At 52.2% G+C, this 21,080-nt stretch overlaps 1 protein-coding gene across 6 annotated transcripts in view; it reads left to right on the forward strand.

Moving 5' to 3' along the window:
• MCPH1 (microcephalin 1) overlaps window positions 1-21,080 on the forward strand; it is a 240,070-nt gene that overhangs the window by 202,859 nt on the left and 16,131 nt on the right.

Below are 21,080 nucleotides of genomic sequence, written 5' to 3' on the forward strand. Positions count from 1 at the left end.
TGTGTGAGTCTCGGGGTCTGTAGGACTGTGCTTATTTTCATGATCCTGTGAATATATATGCTTCTCAAGAGGGCCTGCTCTCTTTTGTCATCAAATCTCTCATCTTTTTTCTTCTTAGTTTTTCCCTCCTCTTCCCCGTTCCATGTCTGGTCTCTAGTGAGCATGTCAGAAAATCCTGGTTGAAAACACTTCTAGAAAAAAGTGTAGGAGAAAATCTTCATGACCCTTGGGGCAGGGAGCAAAGATTTCTTAGGACACAAACCCAAGCACAAGCATTAACCATTGGTAAACTGAGCCTCATTGTAATGAAAGTTATATTTGAAAGACACCATTAAGAAAATGAAAAGGCAAGCCCCAGACAGGAAGGAAATAGTCTCATACATTTGACAAGGAACTTATATTCAGAATATATAAAGAATTCTTAAACCCTACCCAGGGCATGATATAAGAACAGAACCTCACAAAAGAAGTTATGTCAAACATTATTAGTCATCTGTGAAAGTGTTAGTTGCTCAGTCGTGTCCGAATCTTTGTGACCCCCTGGACATGTAGCCCACCAGGCTCTTCTGTCCATGGAATTCTCTAGGGAAGAGTTCTGCAGTGAGCAGCCATTCCCTTCTCCAGGGGATCTTCCCGACCCGGAGATTGAACCCAGGTCTCCCACATTGCAGGCAGATTCTTGACTTTATTAGTCATCTAGGAAATGCAAAATAAAATCACAGCAAGCTTGCGGCCACTCGCCCACTATGGTCAAATTAATGCCAAGACTAAAACGCTAACTTCTGGCACAGACGTAGAGCAACCGGAACTCGCAGTTTGCTCACAGGAGTATAAAACAGCGCAAACGCTGTAGAGAACTGTTTGGCAGTTTCCTACTAAAGCTTAGTGTATACCTCACAAACGTCCAGGAATTCCACTCCTAGGTATTTACCGGAGAGAAAGGAAAGCCTCCATCAACAAAAAGACCTGTAACAGTCCACAGCAGCCTTATTCGTGATATCTAATAGCTGGGAAAACCCAGATGTCCATCAACAGGTGAATGGATGAGAACTGTGGTGTGTTCATCCAGTAGCACAGCAATAAACATGTCCGTTATTGTTCAGTTGCTCAGTCGTGTCCGACTTCTTTTGACCCCATGGACTGCAGCACATCAGGCTTCCCTGTCCTTCACTATCTCCTCGAGTTTGCTCAAACTCATGTCCGTTGAGTCGGTGATGCCATCCACCCACCTCATCCTGTCGCTGTCTTCTGCCTTCGATCTTTGCCAGAATCAGGGTCTTTTCCAGTGAGTCAGCTGTTCGCATCAGGTGGCTGAAGCAAAGCAACTGCGTGTGAGCCATGAAAGGTGTTCACAGCACGTGTGTGTGTGCGCGCATGGACAGTGCGTGTCCTTCCCTTCATGTGAGCTCCAGGGGCAGGCCACAGCGGTCCAGGGCTGGGGGCTGCATTCAGTGCAGGAGACACGGGGAGCCCTGGGAGTGACGGGCATGTGGTCACGGGGGTGTATGCATTTTTCAAAATCATCAGATGATGATGTTTAAAATGGGAACATTTTGGCAGCCTCCCTGGCAGTCCAGTGGTTAAGGCTTCGTGCTTCCACTGCAAGGGGTGGGGTTCCATCCCCTGGTTGGGGAACTAAGATTCCACATGCCATGAAGCACGGCAGATAGACAGACAGATGATAGATCGCAGAAGAATAAGTTAAGCACATACGCATTGCCAGAAAATGAGACTGTTGGTGGTTTCCTCACGCATGTGAATCTAAGGTAGTGTGTGGCCCATGCCAAGGACGTTTGCAGTGTAAGATTTAACTGATGCTGGAGACATTGGCAGCGGGTGCATGGGAGGGTAGTTGGGAACATCTCCCCACTTTGAGTAAGTTACATAGGTACGAATTACTTATAAGGCTGAGCTGGGTTTCCCACCAGTGAATGAGAAGTAGCCATGCAAGGTTATAGAAGGAGATCAGAGCTCGGAAACTGTCGCTGTCACGCTCGTTCCTGAGTTTGCACAGTCACTATAATGCTTGCGGTGATTCTCTGCAACGGGAAAAAGCAGGTCTAGTAAGGTGTTTCATCTCCACCAATTGGTGGTCTTGTTACTAACATAACAGTGGAGGTGGAGACCAGAGGGGCCAGGTCCTTGGAGCCCCTTCCTCAGCCACCCTCGCCCCCCGCCGCTGCAGGCTGGCTCCCCAGCGCTGCGGGCTCTGTGCGGCTCCCACATCGCCCGCTTCCCAGGACGATTCTTCCGCAGCAGGTGGGCATGTGCACCCACCATCCCATGATGTTTCAGCCAAAAGCAAAGCCTTTGAAAGAGGAACAGAAGCAGGACCATTCAGATCTGGTCTGTGTTGAGACTCCAGTACCCAAATGATGAATTTAAGCAGGGAGGAAAAAAAAAAAACAAACCCAACTCCCTAATAAACCTCCAAGACTATTTAAGTGGGTTTTATAATATGATGGGGTATTCCAGTGAGTGTCTAAATTCCCCAGCATATTTTTGTAATATAGGCAAAACTTTTGAGAATTATCAACTTAAGTGCAGTAGAAGCTTTTGAAATTAGCTGGGGGGAAATTGGGTTGCTAAGTACAAAAGTGTAACAGCAAAGAAGTTAATCAGAAGGAATGGTCGAGTCAAAACTGTCCAGGCAGAAAGAGCAGTTGAACGTTATCCAGCACCACCGCTCCTCCTCACAGGCGACAGCTCAGCCTGGAGACGTGAAGTCAGCCCCACTGCACCCCTTCTGCTCTTTCCTGAAAACCGACCGCTCCTTCTCACACCTACGCCTGCTCCGTAAGGGGGGCGGGAGTCGGGGATCTTGAGCCCACTGCCAGCTATGAGCAGAGAACCAGCAGGAACCCTGGAGCCCAGCACCCTGTTCTTCCTGGGCTCCTAAAATCTACAACAGTCATCACATTCGGGACCTTTTTTATCCCCTTTTCCTGCCGCTGACATCCTGAAGGGATCTTTCCTTGCTGTGAGCTTGTCAGATGCTCTTCTCTGCCCCTGCCCTGGGCTGCTCCTCCCTTGGGGTGTCACGTCCATTGAAGGAGAACTGGTTTTGCTCAGGGATAATGGTTTTGAAACCTAAGGACATGGGGGTCCCTGTCCCCTCTCTGTGACTCTTGTTCCCAGAAACCACGCGGGGAGGATCATCAGGAAGACATTACGGCCAGGGCTACATTTCTGACCAAAGACTCAGCAGCAAATAAATCATGGATGTGAACAATGCTGAAACCCCGACGTGATGCTGCAAACCACCAGTGTCTTCTGAGACACGCTTCATGCGCTTTGAGCAGCGGGACAACACGTGCGGGCCTCTGAAGGGACGCTCTGCCCTCTGGGTCGAGGCTGGGAAGGGATGGGATCCGTGGCCACTGGCTGGTGCCTTCATTCGAAAGATGCAGAGAAGTTGCACTTCACTTTTCAGCTTTGGAAAGTTTTTTTTCATAAAATAAAAAATGTTAATTTGCTTTGTAAAAACAAAACACCAGTTTGGTAAATTTTATTTTCATAGAAAAAAATATATAAACATGGTTTTAAACATTTGGTAAGTTGGTGGCGCCTGTAGGGAGCCCACAAATTGCTAAATCTGGTAGCACTACGAGACCTTGCAGACGGCTGTCTTCCCTCCTCCTTTGCAGAACATGCCTGATGGAAAGCACACTGTTGTTTGCTGCTGTTTAGTTGCTCGGTCACATCTGACTCTGTGTGACCCCGTGGACTGTCGTCCACCAGGCTCCTCTGTCCATGGGATTCCCCAGGCGAGAATACTGGAGTGGGTTGCCATGCCCTCCTCCAGGGGATCTTCCCAGGGATTGAACCCAAGTCTCCTGCGTTAGCAGACGGAGCCACCTGGGAAGCATAAGGAAAGAGAAAATTTTGAAACCTGCAGGCAACAAAGTTGTTTCACTTACCTCTATATAGAATAAAACAAAACATCTAGCAGCCCTCAAAGAGGCGGAGAGGACCTTCTGAGGAAGCAAATGTAATCCGTCTCAACTCAAACCTGAAAATTCACAGTAGTGGGTTTTCAAGTGAACTCAAAACGAATAGTGGATTATAAACTGACCTAAAAATAAAATTCACAATAGGTCATTTTTATAAGTTTCAGTCCAAATATGGCTTTGAATAAAAGCTTCATGAAAACAGCGGACCTACGTTAGGAGTCATGGCCATCCTCTGTTAAATGCAATTTATGCCCTAGTCAGGGGGCCACCCCCAGTCAGACGGCCAGTGATGGTCAACCCCAGGGAGGAGGCAGAGGGAGACGCCTCTTCTCCCGCCACGCTGAGCTGCAGTCTGGAAGGAGCCACCTCGGGGGGGAGAAAACATGGAGACTGAAACAAAACCCAAAAAAGGATCAGCAGCCATGGGAAACCAGGAGGCCCGTGTCCCCAGGCTGGGTCCTGTCCAGGGTACGCTTGGTGGGAGAGCAGCCGTCCGCCCAGGAGAGGCTGCTGGAGACCCGGGGGGCTGGGCTGAGGGTGAGGACGGCCAGACAGGCGGACGCTGGTCAGGTCGCCCCGGGAGGTGCGGGCTGGCCCACCTGCCAGGTTGGGACACACCCAGACCCTACCATCACCGCTGCCAGCAGAGGGCGATCCCAACTCCAGGGGCGGTGGTGCGTGGGAGAGAAGGGTTGGGGACACCCTGAGGACCACCCAGAGAGCGGAGGACAGAGGCCTGCACCAGGAGACTCATCCTCGAGTGGGCACAGATTTGCTTCAGAATTGTAGTTGCATCGAGTTTTTTCCCCCTTCAAGCTTTTTGAGTCATGGACCACATTTTATTCTTCTCTGGGTGCTGGATCAGGGCAGGGCAACCAGTGCCCTCTTGCCCGGTGCTTCCTGCAGATCTTTTCAGCCCGAGGTCACTGCAGCTGCACACAGGCCTGTCCAAGCATGAAACCTGTCCCGCTGTCCCTTCAGAGCCTCTTGGATTATTAATCCCGTGGTTCTCACTCTTTAGGATCACCTGGGGGTACTTTCTGACTTTTAACTCCTGCTCCCCAGGCCACCCAGGTGACGCTGGTGGTAAAGAACATGCCTGCCAGTGCAGGAGACATTAAAATACGTGGGTTTGATCCCTGGGTTGGGAAGGTTCCCTGGAGTAGGCCATGGCAGTCCACTCCAGTGTTCTTGCCTGGAGAATCCCATGGACAGAGGAGCCTGGCGGGCTACAAGTCCTTGGGGTCTCACAGAGTCAGACACAACTGAAGCAACTTAGTATGCACGCAGCCGGGCCACAACCCTTTAATTAAATCAGATTGCCTGGAAGGGGATCCTGGCGCTGGTATTTTTAAAACTGTAAAAGTCGCCCAGGTGGCCTCAGGATGCTGGCCAGTTCAAGAACCAGGGTTGCAATCCTTTCTCAGCCAAGCAGCCCACCAGAATCACCCAGGGGGCTCTAAAACTCCTAACACGAAGGCCTCCAACCCCCAGAGGCTCCGACCTGCCCACCGTGAGGTGGGTCCTGGCAGCATTATTTTAAAGCTTCCCAGGTGAAGTGGACCCACAGCCTGAGGAAGACTGGCTCCAGACAATCAAGAGTACAGAGCCCTGCCTGGGGCTTGGTTTTTCAGCCCTTTCCAAAATTTTGCCAAGGACCCCCAACTTTAAATTACACTATGGATTTGCTCTAGTGTTTTTATACTTTTGCAAATTTCTTGCCAACTACCTGACAGTTTTTAAAGGATCAAATAAAACAGTTCTGTAAAGCCAAGAAGTTATTTCCATGTGTATTTGATCACGATTTTGGGGCGGGGGGCGGAGAAAGTGAGTGCTAGAAGCAATGAAAAGTGATTCAGGACCAAGTGCGGCTGGAACGCTGACGTGGTTCCCACTGGAGCCTGCAGAGCCAGCCCTCAGACACGGGAGGAAAAGAACCCACCGTGTCCCAGGCTTTGACCTATTTCTTGCAGTTGTTGAAAACTATGAGGCATGAAATCCAGATTTATGACTTTTTAAAAAGTTATTTGTGGATTCCCTAGACAATTTTGTTCCCATCACTTATGTAGCTTTTAAAACTCAAACGACGCTTTCAAAAAAATCCAAGTTTGGCGCACGCCAAGCTCCAACGTCTGTCGTCTTAATTCAGCGAAAGTAAAGGGAAAATGCCTTCTGCCTTTGCTCACACTGTGGTTTGTCGTGAGGAGAAGACAGGAAGGCACGCTCATGGGTGACTTTGGGGAAAGCCAAGCCAGGTGATTCTCCTCAGGCACTGTCTGCATAAAAGGATTGGAGGGAAATGTCTTAGGAAAGTGGACCCTTCGGCCTTCCTTTCGTCCTTGCAGATTTTCTGTTTCCTGGAAGTTTCACTATGGAGAGCTGTCACCTGAGGTTCAGGGCCAGGTGTGCCCACACCGAGGGTTGCTTTACATGCCTCTCCTCTACCCTTATCAGTCTCTCTCTCTTTTTCTCCTTTTTTTTTTGGATACATTCTTTGGAATCTCTTTCAATGTGTATTTCTGAAGCATTTTAAGTCATTATAGTGATAAAACCAATGCTGATTGCAAATCAATTATCTCCCAATAAAGCTGGAAAAGCATAGAAAATAATTTTTAAAAAATTTTTAAACCAGTGGAGGTTTATGGAAACCATACCCCGTGCCTGACAACACATGTTTCTGCCTGAGCCTTTTTCTGCCAAGAACCATAAGGATCTCTGAAATCATTCACACCCTTTTCACTGGTCTGCAGAGTTTCCTTGCCTGGTTACGCTCTGATCTCCCCATTGTCAGACTGTTAAAAGCCGCCTGCTTCCACTCCTCCTAAATCCGTGCAGGGGTGGGGGTGACGTACCCCCAGGCTTTCTCTTCCCACAGGGAGAGCTGCTCCCGCCCCGGAGCCAGAGCCGGGCAGCCACTGGCCCCGGGGTGGCAACTCCTGTTGGTCCCATGTGGACTCCCCTCCCTCCCGTGAGGACTCCCGCCGCTATGACAGCCGGCCCCTCCAGTGAGGACTGCGTTCTCCACTATGCACTGATCCCGTTGGGCTGTGAGGGGTTCCTGAAGGACTCCAGGTGTTAACCCCAGGGGCGCCGCCATCCTCCCGGGGAACAGGCTCTATCCCCTCCTGGTGCCCCTGCCCTGAGCACTCAGACTGTCTGCACTTATGGCAGTGACTACATACAAAACCTGAGCCTACTCCAACACTAAAAATTACTATTCTAACAGTCATGCTAACACCCCTAACCTGATTATCAAAAAATAGCCCAATCTGAATCAAGCTGCTACTCAGCTTACTAAACAGCTTCACAAGCCTGCTCCTCCTTGATCAGTTTAAGGACAGCAGCCTCAACTTGTTAGATTTCTCCTCCAACTCCCTGTCAACGCCACTGCTAATTTTAACTACATGACTACTGCCCCTTATATTAATAGCTAGCCAACATCACCTAGTAGAAGAATCCTTAGTCCGAAAGAAATTGTATTTTACTCTATTAGTTACATTACGTTGTGTGGGTCTCTCAGGCCCGTGTACGATGGCAGGAAGCGCAGGAGAGAGGGGCCCCAAGGCCACAGGAGTGGGGCTGGGTTCCAGCAGTCCTCCGGAAGCCCAATCCCACCTTAGTGAGGAAATCAAGCTCCCAGCTGGACTCGGGGAATGTCAGGAGTTCAGACTACGACAAAGAGAAGGACGGTTCTAGAAGACCCAAGTATCCGCAGATACTTTCTGTCACCAGGACTGGATGCTGTGCAGCTGCAGTTACTCCCACGGCTCCAGAGGTGCTGGCCCTCCCTGGGTGGTGTAGGTGGGTTGCTGAAGGCAGGGTGCAGGCTCGGTCTGTGTTGGGACACACCTGTCTTGAGTGTCCATCTCTCCATGTGCCTACCCAGCACCCTGGCCACAGTCCGCAGGACCCCGCAATTTCCCAGCTGCGGAATGGGGCGGGGGATAGGCTCTGCCTCTTGGGACTTTTGCAGCAGCTAAAGGGGGTGCTTCCTGGAACACAGCTGGAATACTTAAGCAAGTGTGTTGTATGCAAATGCTCAGCAAATGGCGATTATTGGTTAATATCTCACCTGTTAATTTTAACAACTGCCACCTCCCCACTCTCCACAGCCAGGACCCCTAGTCAGCTGCTTAGGCCCACCAGACCCCTAGGTGTCCTGCCGCCGGTGCTGGTGTGGCGAGAGGAGGCAGGGTCCCCACCGAGCATTGATGCATCAGCGGCTCCCAGGGAGCCCAGGTGCTGCGCCGACCTTCGCTCTGCCTTCTAGCCTCTCTGCCAAGCAGGCGTGATGATTATTTAAGCTTGTAGACACAGAGACTCAGAGACATGGGGGCTCCTGCAAGGCCGCTCACACTCAGTGACAGCTGACCCTAAACCCAGGTTCTCCCCAGAGCCCAGACTGCGCTGGCCCTGGGGACACGAACCGTGCAGGGAGGTGACGAGGCAGTCGTTGCAAGTAGAGAAGCCAAAAGTCTTCCTGAAGTTTGGAGACTGAGTGACTGGGACGGTAACAGGGGCTGCTGGAAGATGCTTTATATCACAGATGGTGCTACACTAGATGGCCTCAGATGCATGGAACAGAGGCTGGGGAGGAGCACGTAGAGCTAAGTCAGTAACAGAGCTGCTGCATCTCACACAAAAAACAACTTTTTCCACCGCAACATTATCAGTTCAGTCACTCAGTCGTGTCCGACTCTTTGCAACCCCATGGACTGCAGCATACCAGGCCTCCCTGTCTATCACCAGCTCCCAGAACTTACTCAAACTCATGTCCATTGAGTCGGTGATGCCATCCAACCATCTCATCCTGTCATCCCCTTCTCCTCCCGCCTTCAGTCTTTCCCAGCATCAGGGTCTTTTCAAATGCGTCAGCTCTTCCCATCAGGTGGTCAAAGTATTGGAGCTTCAGCTTCAACATCAGTCCTTCCAATGAACACCCAGGACTGATTTCCTTTAGGATGGACTGGTTAGATCTCCTTGCAGTCCAAGAGACTTTCAAGAGTCTTCTCCAACACTATAGTTCAAAAGCACCAATTCTTCAAACTCAGCCTTCTTTATCTGTCATATCCATACATGCCTACTGGAAAGACCATAGCTTTGACTAGACAGACCTTTGTTGGCAAAGTAATGTGTCTGCTTTTTAATATGCCATCTAGGTTGGTCGTAACTTTCTTCCAAGGAGTAAGCGTCTTTTAATTTCATGGCTGCAATCACCATCTGCAGTGATTTTTAGAGCCCCCCAAAATAAAGTCTGACACTGTTTCCACTGTTTCCCCATCTATTTGCCATGAAGTGATGGGACCAGATGCCATGATCTTAGTTTTCTGAATGTTGACCTTTAAGCCAACTTTTCCACTCTCCTCTTTCGCTTTCATCAAGAGGCTTTTTTAGTTCTTCGCTTTCTGCCATAAGGGTGGTGTCATCTGCATATCTGAGGTTATTGATATTTCTCCTGGCAGTCTTGATTCCAGCTTGTGCCTCTTCCAGCCCAGCGTTTCTCATGATGTACTCTGCATATAAGTTAAATAAGCAGGGTGACAATATACAACCTTGAGGTACGCCTTTTCCTGTTTGGAACCAGTCTGTTGTGGCATGTCCAGTTCTAACTGTTGCTTCCTGACCTGCATACAGATTTCTCAGGAGGCAGGTAAGGTAGTCTGATATTCCCATCTCTTTAAGCATTTTCCAGAGTTTGTTGTGGTCAACACAACATTATAAATACATATAGGGACTTCCTTGGTGGTTCAGTGTCTTAACACCTTGCACTCCTAATGCAGGGGGCCAGGATTTGATCCCTGGTCAGGGAATGGATCCTCAGAAGAGAAAAAAAGAAACAAAATATATATATATGCTTCCCTGGTGGCTCAGAGGTAATGAATCTGCCCATAACGTGGGGAACCTGGGAACCTGGGTTGGATCCCTGAGTCAGGAAGATCCCCTGGAGAAGGGAATGGCAACCCACTCCAGTGTTCTTGCCTGGAGAATCCCATGGACAGAGGAGCCTGGTGGGCTACAGTCTGTGGGATCACAAAGAGTCAGACACGACTGAGTAGTGGACACTGTGCTGTGCTGTGCTGTTGTTCAGTCGCCCAGTTTGTCCAGCTCCTTGGGACCCCATGGACTGCAGCACGCCAGGCGTCTCTGTTCCCCACCGTCTCCCGCGGAGTCTGCCCAAGGTCATGTTTGTCGCCTTGGTGGTGCTGTCCAGCCATCTCATCCTCTGACACGCACACAGATACACATGTACATGTACATACTCGTGCATGGCCTCCAGAAAGCTCTAAGGTGTGTGTCCTCTGAAAGGAAGAGCTGACGCTTGCTCAGCCCTGCAGCTGTGCTGAGAGCCCTATGGCCAGGTTCCGTGCCTGGGCGGGGCGTGCGCGGCCCCGCGGGAGCTCGGGAAGCAGTGCAGCCCCAGGGCCGGCGAAGCTCCCACCAAACCCGCAGCCGTTAGCTTCCTGACCTCCAGCAGCCTACTTCCTTTCCACGCCATCAGTCTCTCATATCAAACGGGAGAATAATATAGCAGCTGCCTCGTTCAGTTTTTATGAGGATTGAGAGTATTACTTTTTACTACAGTTGGTTTACAATGTTGTGTTAGTTTCAGGTGTATAGCAGGGTTATTCAGTTGTGCATGGACATCTGTCCATTCTTCTTTCAGATTCTTTTCTAATCAGGGGTTATTATAAGATATCGAGTATAGTTCCCTGTGCTGCACAGTAGGCCCTTGTTGTTTGCTTTACAGATAGCAGTGTGTATATGTTAATTCCAAACTCCTAATTTAAAGCCCTCCCACCCCTACTGTCCCCTTTGCTAACCATAAGTTTGTTTTCTATGTTTGTGGGTCTTTTCTGTTCTGTAAATAAGTGCATTTTTATCATTTGGGGGTGGAGAGGGGGTTGCTTCCCAGGTGGCACTAGTGGTAAAGAACCCGCCTTCCAATGCAGGAGACATAAGAGACGCAGGTTCAGTCTCTGGGTCAGGAAGATCCCCTGGAGGAGGGCATGGCAACCCACTCTAGTATTCTTGCCTGGAGAACCCCATGGTTCTGCGTGTAAGTGCTGTCGTGCGATATTTGACCTTCTCTGTCTGACTTCACTTAGTGTGATCTCTGAGTCCACCCATGTTGGTGCAAGTGCATTACTTCATTCTTTTTATGGCTGAGTAATATTCCGTTGTGTGTGTATACCGCATCTTTATCCATTCATCTGTTGATGGACATTTAGGTTGCTTCCATGTCTTGGCTACTGTAAATAGTGCTGCAAGGAACATTGAGATACGTGTGTCTTTTCAAAGTATGGTCTTCTCCAGATATATGCCCAGGAGTGGGATTGCAGGATCATATGGTAATTCTATTTTTAGTTTTTTAAGGAACTGTTTCCATACTGTTCTCCATAGTGGTTGCACCAATTTACCTTCCCACCAACACTGTAGGAGAGTTTCCTTTGCTTCACACCCTCTCCAGCATTTATGATTCATTAGACTTTTCAATAATGGCTGTTCTGACCAGTGTGAGGTGATACATCATTGTATTTTTAATTTGCATTTTTCTAATAATTATCAGTGTTGAGTATCTTATCATGTGACTGTCGGTCATCTGTATGTCTACTAAAAGTTAGCGTTTATAAAACACTTATACCACAGCAGCATGTGAAAGGCCCTGCGGGCAGAAGGAGGCTGGCAGGAGACTAGTGTGGCGAACCAGAGATGGGGAGTGAGGGGAGGGGGGATTTGGCTGCACTTAAAAGTGGCGGCTGATCCATGGAAAGAATGTGGGGAGTTCTGGTTTTGTTCCAAGTAATGGGAAGCCACTGAAGGGGGGGTGTGTGTGTGTGTGCGCGCGCGCGTGCGCATGGTGAGCAAAAGGAGCCAGAAAACAGAGTATGCGCCTCCGTCGTCATACTTGAGGTGCAGACAGGAGGCATTGGTGATGACAAAGCTCAGGACAGTGGTCACGTCAGTGCTGAGGGTGGTGGTGGGTCTCTGGGGTTGGGGGGACAGACAGGCGAGCCGTCCTGGCGCCTGGAGACCGTCACCACCTCGGTGGCCGTGGTTACACAGGTGAATGAGTGTGTCAAAACTTGGGCTGGGACTTAAGGTTAGCGCACTTTGTGCACTGAACTACATGCATTTAACACCTCCATTTTAAAAAAGGAAACTCTGTGAGTGATGAGGACACTACACGCCTGACCCAGTCTGAGCCGCTTGAGTCCCCCGGAACAGAACCTCCCAAAGCCCTGCTGGGGTGGCGATGCGGCTGGGAGTGAGATCTGGCCCCCAGGCGTCATGAAGGGAAGGGGAGGAGAGAGACTCTGAAAGCATCGGGGTGTGAGTACCCAGAATGTCGCTTGCCTGGGTCAGACTCCAGGGTCCCTTCACATCCTCATTCTGTGACCTTGTTCCTTCTCTCTGCTTTATTTTCTTCCGTGAGCTGGAAACAGTGACAGTCTCTCTTCCATAAGCTCATTTCAAGGATGCAACAAGGTAATTCACCTCCTGGGTTCAGAAGGGCCACGCACAGTAGGCTCTGAGTAACCGTTAGCTGTTACTTAGTAGGACATGGCTGGGGCGAAGAATGGAGTTTAGACGTGCTGAGCACCCCACGTACCCGAGCGGAGTGAGCGGGGCGGCGCTGGTCCCGGAGCCCAGGGCAGGTGCGCAGAGAGGGCAGCGGGGAGCCGCTGGGCATCTGGGCCGCGAGCTGTGCTCAGGACCTCGGGCCCGGAGGGAAGGGGCCAGGCTGAGGGAGAGCCCCGCGGGTGACGGGGCCCGGGCCACAGCACGGTGTTCAGAGCTGGGAGGGGACGCCGCCACATGTGGAGAGGCGCTGAGAACCCAGAAGGAGGAGGTGTCCTCTGTCAGACACTATTGTTATGAACCGTTCACCCCACAGCTATGGGCTCCTGTGCACCGCCCCCCGGGAATCACCCGCTCGGCACAAGCCACAGCTCAGGGGCGCGCATCCTGGTTTTAACCACCGTCGCCTTCGTCCATCACCCACTGGCCCAGCATCACCCAGTGGGGACCTGGGAGCTGGAGTCCTGGGCTCTGTTCTTCACCCATCCGCTCTCCTCCCATGTGGCCTCGTGCACCTGCCTTGCCCTGCTTACCAGTCAGATGAGGAAGCTGGGCTCCAGTCATCGTTTCTGCGTAGGAGTGTTTCCCTGTGAACGCGAGCAGCTTTGAGAAAATGCACTTCTTTTAGATGTTTGTGCAACTGTGCTTCTTACACAGAGCTCGGAGCCCGGTCTGTCCCGTGCGTGTTATGTTTGCTCAGTGAGAAGTAATTTAAAACATGTTAACAGTAAACCAAGCAGGTGTATTACAGGGTAGAATAACTATATAGGAGACCCTGCAGGAGACTCCCTCTGACAGGGGCAGCTCTGCGCTCTGCCGTCAGTGTTTGGGGACCACTAATTCCAGGGACGGTGGAGCCTGGTGGGCTGCCATCTACGGGGTCTCACAGAGTTGGACACGACTGAAGTGACTTAGCAGCAGCAGCAGCAGCCAGGGCGAACCTAGACAAAGAAACCGTTCGTTACACTTAGGTGTCTTTGTCCATGACTTTTCACTTTTCCTTAACACTTTCAAACTGTGTTCTCAGTGTCGGGTAGAACCCTCTCTGATCACGTACCATAAGTCTTCTGTGCTCCAATGTTCCCCGGCCTCTGGGATCAGGGCGCACGGCGTGTGGTTGGCTGCTGTTTATAAGCCTGCTAGCTCAGGGTCCGTCAAAACCTCAGGCCTCCACAGGGCAGGGTCCTCTCGGCCCTGATGAGGCTGCTGGGAGAGGAGAAGCAGCAGGGAGCAGGGCACTCGTGAGGACGGAAGCACCAGTGTGGATGTGGCCGGGCTTGTGTGGGGGACACCGAGAAACGCGGCAAGACGGAGGCCAGGGAGGGCAGGTGCGGCGAGCAGACCCCGGGAGCAGGCGCCGGGCTCTGGGGGCGCGCGTGGTCCTTCATGGCAGCGCATCTGGGCCGCAGGACCGAGCGTGAGAGCAGAGAGGGGAGAGAGGGAGGGGCACATCGGTGGGCTGCTGCCCCCAGGGGCTGGTTCCTGGGGGGCTGGCCAGGTAGAGACGGGGCCAGATTATCTCGGGATAAGCACAGCCACTGCCCGTGAATGGTAAGGCCATCCCGGAGGGCAGAGGGTGCCGCGGGGTGACCGTGAGTGAGAAGCTGTAGGCGCCAGATGGGGGGCGCCAGGACAGGCGGGTGGGCAGCACGAGCGTGGACGGAGGGGGGTCTGTGGCCAGGAGTGGACAGGTGCGCCGAGAAAAGGGGTCCCAGGACCCAAGGGCACAGGAGAGGTCACGGAGGCGACAGGGAGCCTGAAAATTAAATGCTCAGAACTGACAGGAAGTGCTAACCTCAGGACAGGGTCCAGAAACTGCAGAGAGAAGCAAGGACAGTTTCTCCATTAAAAACTGTGGGGATTTATGCAGAGCTTGAAGGGTCATTATTGTCTTCCTATGGTTTTCAGGCAGATATCAGAATTAAGGTGTGTGTGTCCTGTTTGTTTCTTTAGCTCTTTAAGAAACCCCCAGGACCGCAGACGCTGTTCTCTCTCTCCAGCCAGCTCACTTCACCTGGGATGGGGTTGGCACGTCTCCTGTGGTCAGGTACAGGCTCTGACAGTTGTAGAAGGTGACCCTCCTAACTCGGCCTCATTTCCCCAGTCACCTTGGGGTCCCCTGTCTCTCCTCTGAGGCAGCACGGGGCTCTGTTTCCTGAGCTGGCTCCTCTAGAGTCGGGTGTCACCCAGGCCTTTGGCCTGCAGGATACGAGGCCCCTGCTGGAGACACATGCCCACCCCTCCCCGAGAGAGCCGGGCACACTGGGGGTGTCCATCGGGGAACGGGCGCCCTCCCGGGCTCCAGGCCAGCTGTGGCCTTGTGGGTGCCTCCTCCCCCATCACCGCGCAGGACTGGAAACTCACAGGGCCGCAGGTCTGCATCCAGGCGGCTGGATGCACGATGGAAGTGGTTTTGCTCTCCTCCATTGGACAGCTGCTACTGAAACCAGGGGGAGAGGCACTGTTTACCGGAACCTCTGAAACCTCAGCAGCCCGCCTTTCTTACAGTCGAGTGTGGTCTCTTACCCCTACCCCGGACCAGGCAGCTTGTGACGGAACGGGACTCCCATTGGGTTGCGCCCTCGTTGCCTCTGGAGTCTAGGCCCTCCCCGCCCCCGCCCTCCTTCGTTTCTTGCTGGAATTCTTGCGGTCCTTTCCTCGGAGTCTCCTGTCCTGGTCTCAGCCCCTCCACACTGTCTGCAGCATGGTCTTCTGACATCTGGAGTCCACGACCTCTCTGCTCGCGGCTCTCATAGCTCCCCTAACTTGATGTCATGCTGTAGAATCCTGACCCATCTGTGCCTGCTTACCCAGCCTCACTGCCTTCGTACAGACTTTTAAAAGCCAGCTTCTGTTGCTGTGGATGCCTGCTCCCACACAGATCACCCCAGTGATCCCAAGCGCTTCGTGCAAGCACGCGCCATCCCACTACCTCCAAGTCACACGCTGCCGCCATGAAACCTGCCCGGCTCTCATCCCATCCCGTGGGGTGGCGTGCCGTGTCCTGCTGGAGTTTCTAGGACATCCTGTGGGAGCAAACACCGTGTCCTTCCATGTGTGTGTCTTTGCTCATTAGCCTGACAGATGCGCGAATTGTCAGATGGACTCATGAACAGACCAGCAGAGGAGAGGTGTGGGCACTGGCGCCCCAGCCATCGGTCAGGGGAGCTCACTGTGGGTTGGGGTGGGTGGTCAGCGGGCTCTGCACCTCGGCGCACGGGAAAGCTCTGCTCTGGCTTCAGATGAGGACCCGGGTCCCCGGGGCCTCGGTTTCCTCACCCACAGGAGGCGAGGCAAGCCGTGGCTGAGAGGGTCTCCAGGATCCTTTCTGGTGCCCAGTTCTGCCGTCCTCTGAGATGGCGCCACCAGCCAGAGGGCACAGCGCGGAGCGGAAGCACCCACTGTTGGGCTCTGCCGTCCCCTCCCCTGAACAGCTCTGGGCTCAGCACCCAGGCACCTGTCCTCAGCCCAGCCGCCCCACCTAGGGACCCCCGCCGGCTCAGCCCCTTCCTGGACCCTGACACGGGGCCTGGTGCCGTGTGTGCCCCCTGGAGCCGCCCCTCTGCAGTGGGCATCCTCAGCTATTTCAACTGTGATTTCACCTTCCTCTTATTGTTGACAAATATAGAGGCAGAGCACACCGGCTCGCCCTCCCACCTGACGGGTCTCTCTGGCGGGCATCCTTTCTCTGCCCGGCCCACCCCGCTCCTCCTCCGCCCCTCATTCGTGTGCACAGGTCCTGTAGATAGAGGCAGAGCCGGCAGGACAGACAGATGCACATGTCGACACTCAGAGCAGACAGATGGAGGGTCAGGATATTCAACCCAGTCCCAGGCTGGACCCAGGAGCGTGGACGGCCCGGCACAGCGCAGGGAACAGCCGCGCCCTCTCTTTGCCTGTTTGTTCTGCTTAGGCCCTCAAAGGATCAGAAGGTCTGGGGACACCCTCCCAGACACACCCGGAAGTCACGTTCCCTCAGCCCGCTGGGCGTCCCCCGCCTGCCAGGATGCACAGAATGAGCCATCACACTGAGGTGCTCTCCCCGGAAGCCTCTGCAGGCCCCCCGACCCCCGCCCAGCTGCTGTGTGAGCGCACTGGCCTGGGCGAGTCCCAGGGGTGCGGGCCTGTGGCTGGCAGCGCACTGCAGGGCGCCTTCAGAAAAGGCCCGAGGGAGAAGGCACACTTTTGTCCTTGGAGGAAAAACAACACGTGGACAGATGGAATGCTGAAAAGGTGTGTTTTTTCTCTATTATACAGTCTTTCACTATAATTCAGTCTTTATTAACCCTAAAAACGACTCTGTGTTGTCTAGATCTATACGTTTTAACATACATAGATTTCAATAACCACTAGAAGCACAGGGAATTGCAGGGGAAAAGGCAGAAATTAGGGATTCTGTGGTCTATTAACATCTGGCCAATCAGAACTACACTCCACAGTGTGTTGTCAGCCCTGTAAGTACGTTATTGTTATTAAAATGGGCAAGTGCATCCTCTGTCAGTCATACCTCTGGCCAGGTGTGACTCACCGCACAGATGGGTGTCCCGGGCCCTCTGTGGCCGTGAGGAGCAGAGGCCGTGTGAATGGTGGGGAGGGTGCAGCGAGGACTTTGGGGCCTGACCCCTCACTGCGCTGATGTGCGATCTCAGGCAAAGCAGGAAAAGCCCACTGCCCTGAGCTTCCCGTGAGAGCGCCAGGTTGAAGTGTCTGTGCCGCCTTTTCCGTGCGCGGCTCAAAAGTGCCTGTGGACACTGGCGTCCAGGGTGAGCCCTACCTGCAGGGAAAAGCAGAATCTCTAATGAGCTCCATCACCCACGTCTGGAGTAAATGAACCGCCAGCCCCCTCCTGCATGGGCTCAGGGTGCTGGATGCATCACAGGGTCACTGAAGCCAGAGGCCGAGGACAGGGGGGATGCTCCGCTCAGCCTTGCTCTCTCAACTGTATGCCTGCCTTGACTCACTTCTGCATGAACAGACTGGAAGGTTCTGAGCTATTAAATCAGTATAGCTTTTTTCATGAAGACCCAGATGCAAAGGCAACATTTTATAAAGCAGAGCTAGGGTGTCTTTCCCTAGTAACTCAGCTGGTAAAGAATCCACCTGCAATGCAGGAGACCTGGGTTTGATCCCTGGATTGGGAAGATCCCCGGGAGAAGGGAAAGGCTACCCACTCCAGTATTCTGGCCTAGAGAATTCTGTGGACTTTGTAGGCCATGGGGACGCAAAGAGTCGGACGCGACTGAGTGGCTTTCACTTTCATATAAAATGAAAACCTTACATAGGGTGTCTTTCAGTAATGGCCCTGCTTCTTTACAACCCAGGGGTCAGACAAAGAGTTCGTGACAGAGAAAGGCTCCCCCTTGTGACGCTGCCCTCTCGTCACCTATGTACACACGCAGCCACGCACATATCCGTATGCGTAGTGATCCTCTTAGGTCACCGTTCACAGAGGAAAACAGGAGCGCTTCGGAACTCCAGCCCAAGTTCACCCTGACTACCAGCCTGTCTTCTTGTTCTAGAGGCTCCTTTCGTCCAGAGCTGTCAGCAAACTCCACTTAATCCCCTTTTCTCCCATGATTTCTTCTAAACCGACATCCTGGGTTCTGTAAGGGAAAAACTGTCCTTCGCTGGAGAACTGTCCTTAGACTGTGCACCCGAGTAATTGGATCCCAGCTTTCATTCCCTCCGAGCTGTTCCACAACTGTAAGCCGTAAATGCGACCTGTTCGCATCGCACACAGTTCCTGTCTGTGGGCTTAGAGTGAGTTCTGTCCCTCTCTCCCATGGGACAGCCAATTTTTTTGGCCCGTTTGCAACTTCACTTCAGTATTTCTTATCTATATGTGTGTTGTCTGGTTCTCCTTTGAACCAGTATAGCATCTCTTAAGAGTTCAATAAAATGAACACATGTTAAATGTTCATTTTACACTGATGTAAGAGTTGAAAGAAAAGTGAAAGTGTTAGTCGCTCAGTCGTGTCCAGCTCTTTGAGACCCCATGAACTGTAGTCCACCAGGCTCCTCCATCCATGGAACTTTCCAGGCAAGAATTCTGGAGTAGATTGTCATTTCTTTCTGATTTTTTTAAGTTACCTTTTAGTCATGTTTAGTCAGAACCTTCTAGGTCAGCATGGATAAAGCTGGTCATCTCTGCGGGGAAAGGTGACACGCCACTGAGCAGCACCTGCAGCGACGCCCCCAGGCCCCGCCCAGACTCCTTTTTCTAGCAGTTGGCTGCATTTGGTGTGTGCTGAAAAGTCTGAATCTGAGTTAGAATTTACATCAGATTCCCCTGAATTGCCATCCATAAGGGACTGAGAAGGCAGTGAAATTAATCAACAGCACGTTGGCTTAAAATCTGTGCCTTTGAAGCTTTCCTGCTCCATCTCGAGGTGCAGGCAGGCATCACGGTGAGGCCTCATGGAACAAGGTCAGAGAGGACGCGGAGCCTTTTCCACTGCTCTCTTAGCCTGCGCTGCCCGCTGCCTCACAGGCCTCAGCTCAGTTTTTACAACGTGCCAGTGGGGACAGGGGCTTCCCTGGGTGGCCCAGATGGTAAAGAATCTATCTGCAATGCAGGAGACGTGGGTTCGATCCCTGGGTCGGGAAGATCCCCTGGAGAAGGGAATGACCACCCACTCCAGTATTCTTGCCTAAGGAATACCATGGACAGAGGAGCCTGGTGGGCCACAGTCCATGGGTCACAAAGAGTCAGACATGACTCAACAGCTAACACTTGCATTGGGGACAAAACGTTGCTTTGCTGGAGAGGAACGTTTTGCTAGACTGCCTCGATCAGACCCTTTGGGCAGCATCTCAGTAGCATGACCTGTACCTTCCACACCGAGCTGGGCTCCGGGGCACACCGGCCGCACTGAGGCCTCTGAGGCCCATCGATCACGAGGACTCACGGAGCAAAACCCCTGGGGGGCTGGGGAATAACAAAGTGGATGCTGGGGGAGTATCCCATTCTTAAAACCTCCCACCTCCTTAAATGACCTTAGCTAAAGCTCAGCAGTAGGCAGAATCGTGTGTCCTGTTATATTTATAATATAAATAAACCTTGCCAGTCACCACCGTTTCCATGGCAATGACCTCCTATACATGCACGTCCCTGTGTACATCAGAGAGTGTCTGGAGGGTAAGTTTCCAAATTAACTTTTAATTTTAAATAACCTAAATCTTGATTAAACTTCCCCAGAAAATTGTTTTACTTAGGACTGGAAAGTCAACAAGCACGTAGTCTCAGTTATTTTGAGTGAAGAATCAGATCCTTCTAATTCTTTGCTTCCTCTGATTTCAAGCTGAATAAATAAATGGAAATATTTCCATTTACTGACTTTTGCAGCACATGCTTTAAACTGAGCTCAGGGACTGCAACTTAATCAGCTTTGCTTCCTGGCACCTTGCACATGCCTGGTAGACAGTAAGCGTTCAATAAATGTGGGCGGGAGAAGAAGAATCAAATTAGCTCTGAAGTCACATTCTAAACATGAGAAAGCCCCACACAGGTCCTTTCCGCTGGATTCAAAAAACAGGTTTGAGTTACAGCTTTTCTGTATGCCAAGGTGGATCCTCGATTAAGGCAAAACTCTGTCCCTAATACGTGTGTGTGTTGTGTAGAATTTAGAAAAATACACGCAAACTGTTACCTCTGATAAGTGGCAGGGTCGTGAGAACCGTAGCATCTGGATGCTTGGGATTCTGGAAACAAAAATCCCAACAAAAAGTGGCTGAAAAGTTGAGACGTCTCTGAGAGCAGACACAGCGTCGGGGCGGAGGTAAGAGGGGCCCCTCTGGCTGGTCCCTGGGCCTCTGCTCACGTGGTTCACTCGGGTAGAACTCCTGGGCTTTCCCTGCCACATCCTGCCTTCCCGGGTGAGTGAGATCTTTTCTGCCAGGCCGTGTGGCTCCCCGCTCAACGTTCGAGAGCTCCCCGACCTGTGCAGCTGCCGGCTTTTTGGTTTTCGCTCTTTGGGGATTTCCTTGACAGAGCGGCCGGCCTGAGTGCCTGCCACTCCCCACCCCATGCAGCTGAGCTGGTTCTAGAGTTTGAGGGTCATCAGAGGAGCACCCAAGGATTCCTGCTGGGTTCTTTTCCCATTGCCTCTCCCTCCTATCGGTCAGAGAGAGGATCGTCTTTGGAGATCTACTGTTGGCTAAAGTATCAGGTGGAGCTGGGACCCACCCTCGTGGCCGAGGAAACACTTCCATCACCAAGTTGCTGACACTGGCCTGAACAAGCATGTCCACACCCAGTGGCAAGTGGGTACAGGCTGCTGGCTATGTCCTGGCTCCCCGACCAGCGCCTTCTGTTTCAGCTACCTGCATGCGGGAGCCCTCTTGTCACTGGTGTGTGTCCCAGGCCAGTGTCCCCAGTAGCTAGGGCCTGCCCAGGCTTAGTGTCCAGCAGAGAAGCTCTGGCCCCTGTAGGCTCACAGGGGATACCACAGAGCTGCCTGCGGAGAGTGTATCGTCGCATCCAGCGTCCTTCCTATCAGGAGACAGCTGGCTCTCCCGCAGACGTCGGCGGCCCCATCTAGGTCAGGC

The sequence above is a fragment of the Bos taurus genome, chromosome 27, assembly GCF_002263795.3.
Source record: "Bos taurus isolate L1 Dominette 01449 registration number 42190680 breed Hereford chromosome 27, ARS-UCD2.0, whole genome shotgun sequence".
NCBI lineage: Eukaryota > Metazoa > Chordata > Mammalia > Artiodactyla > Bovidae > Bos > Bos taurus.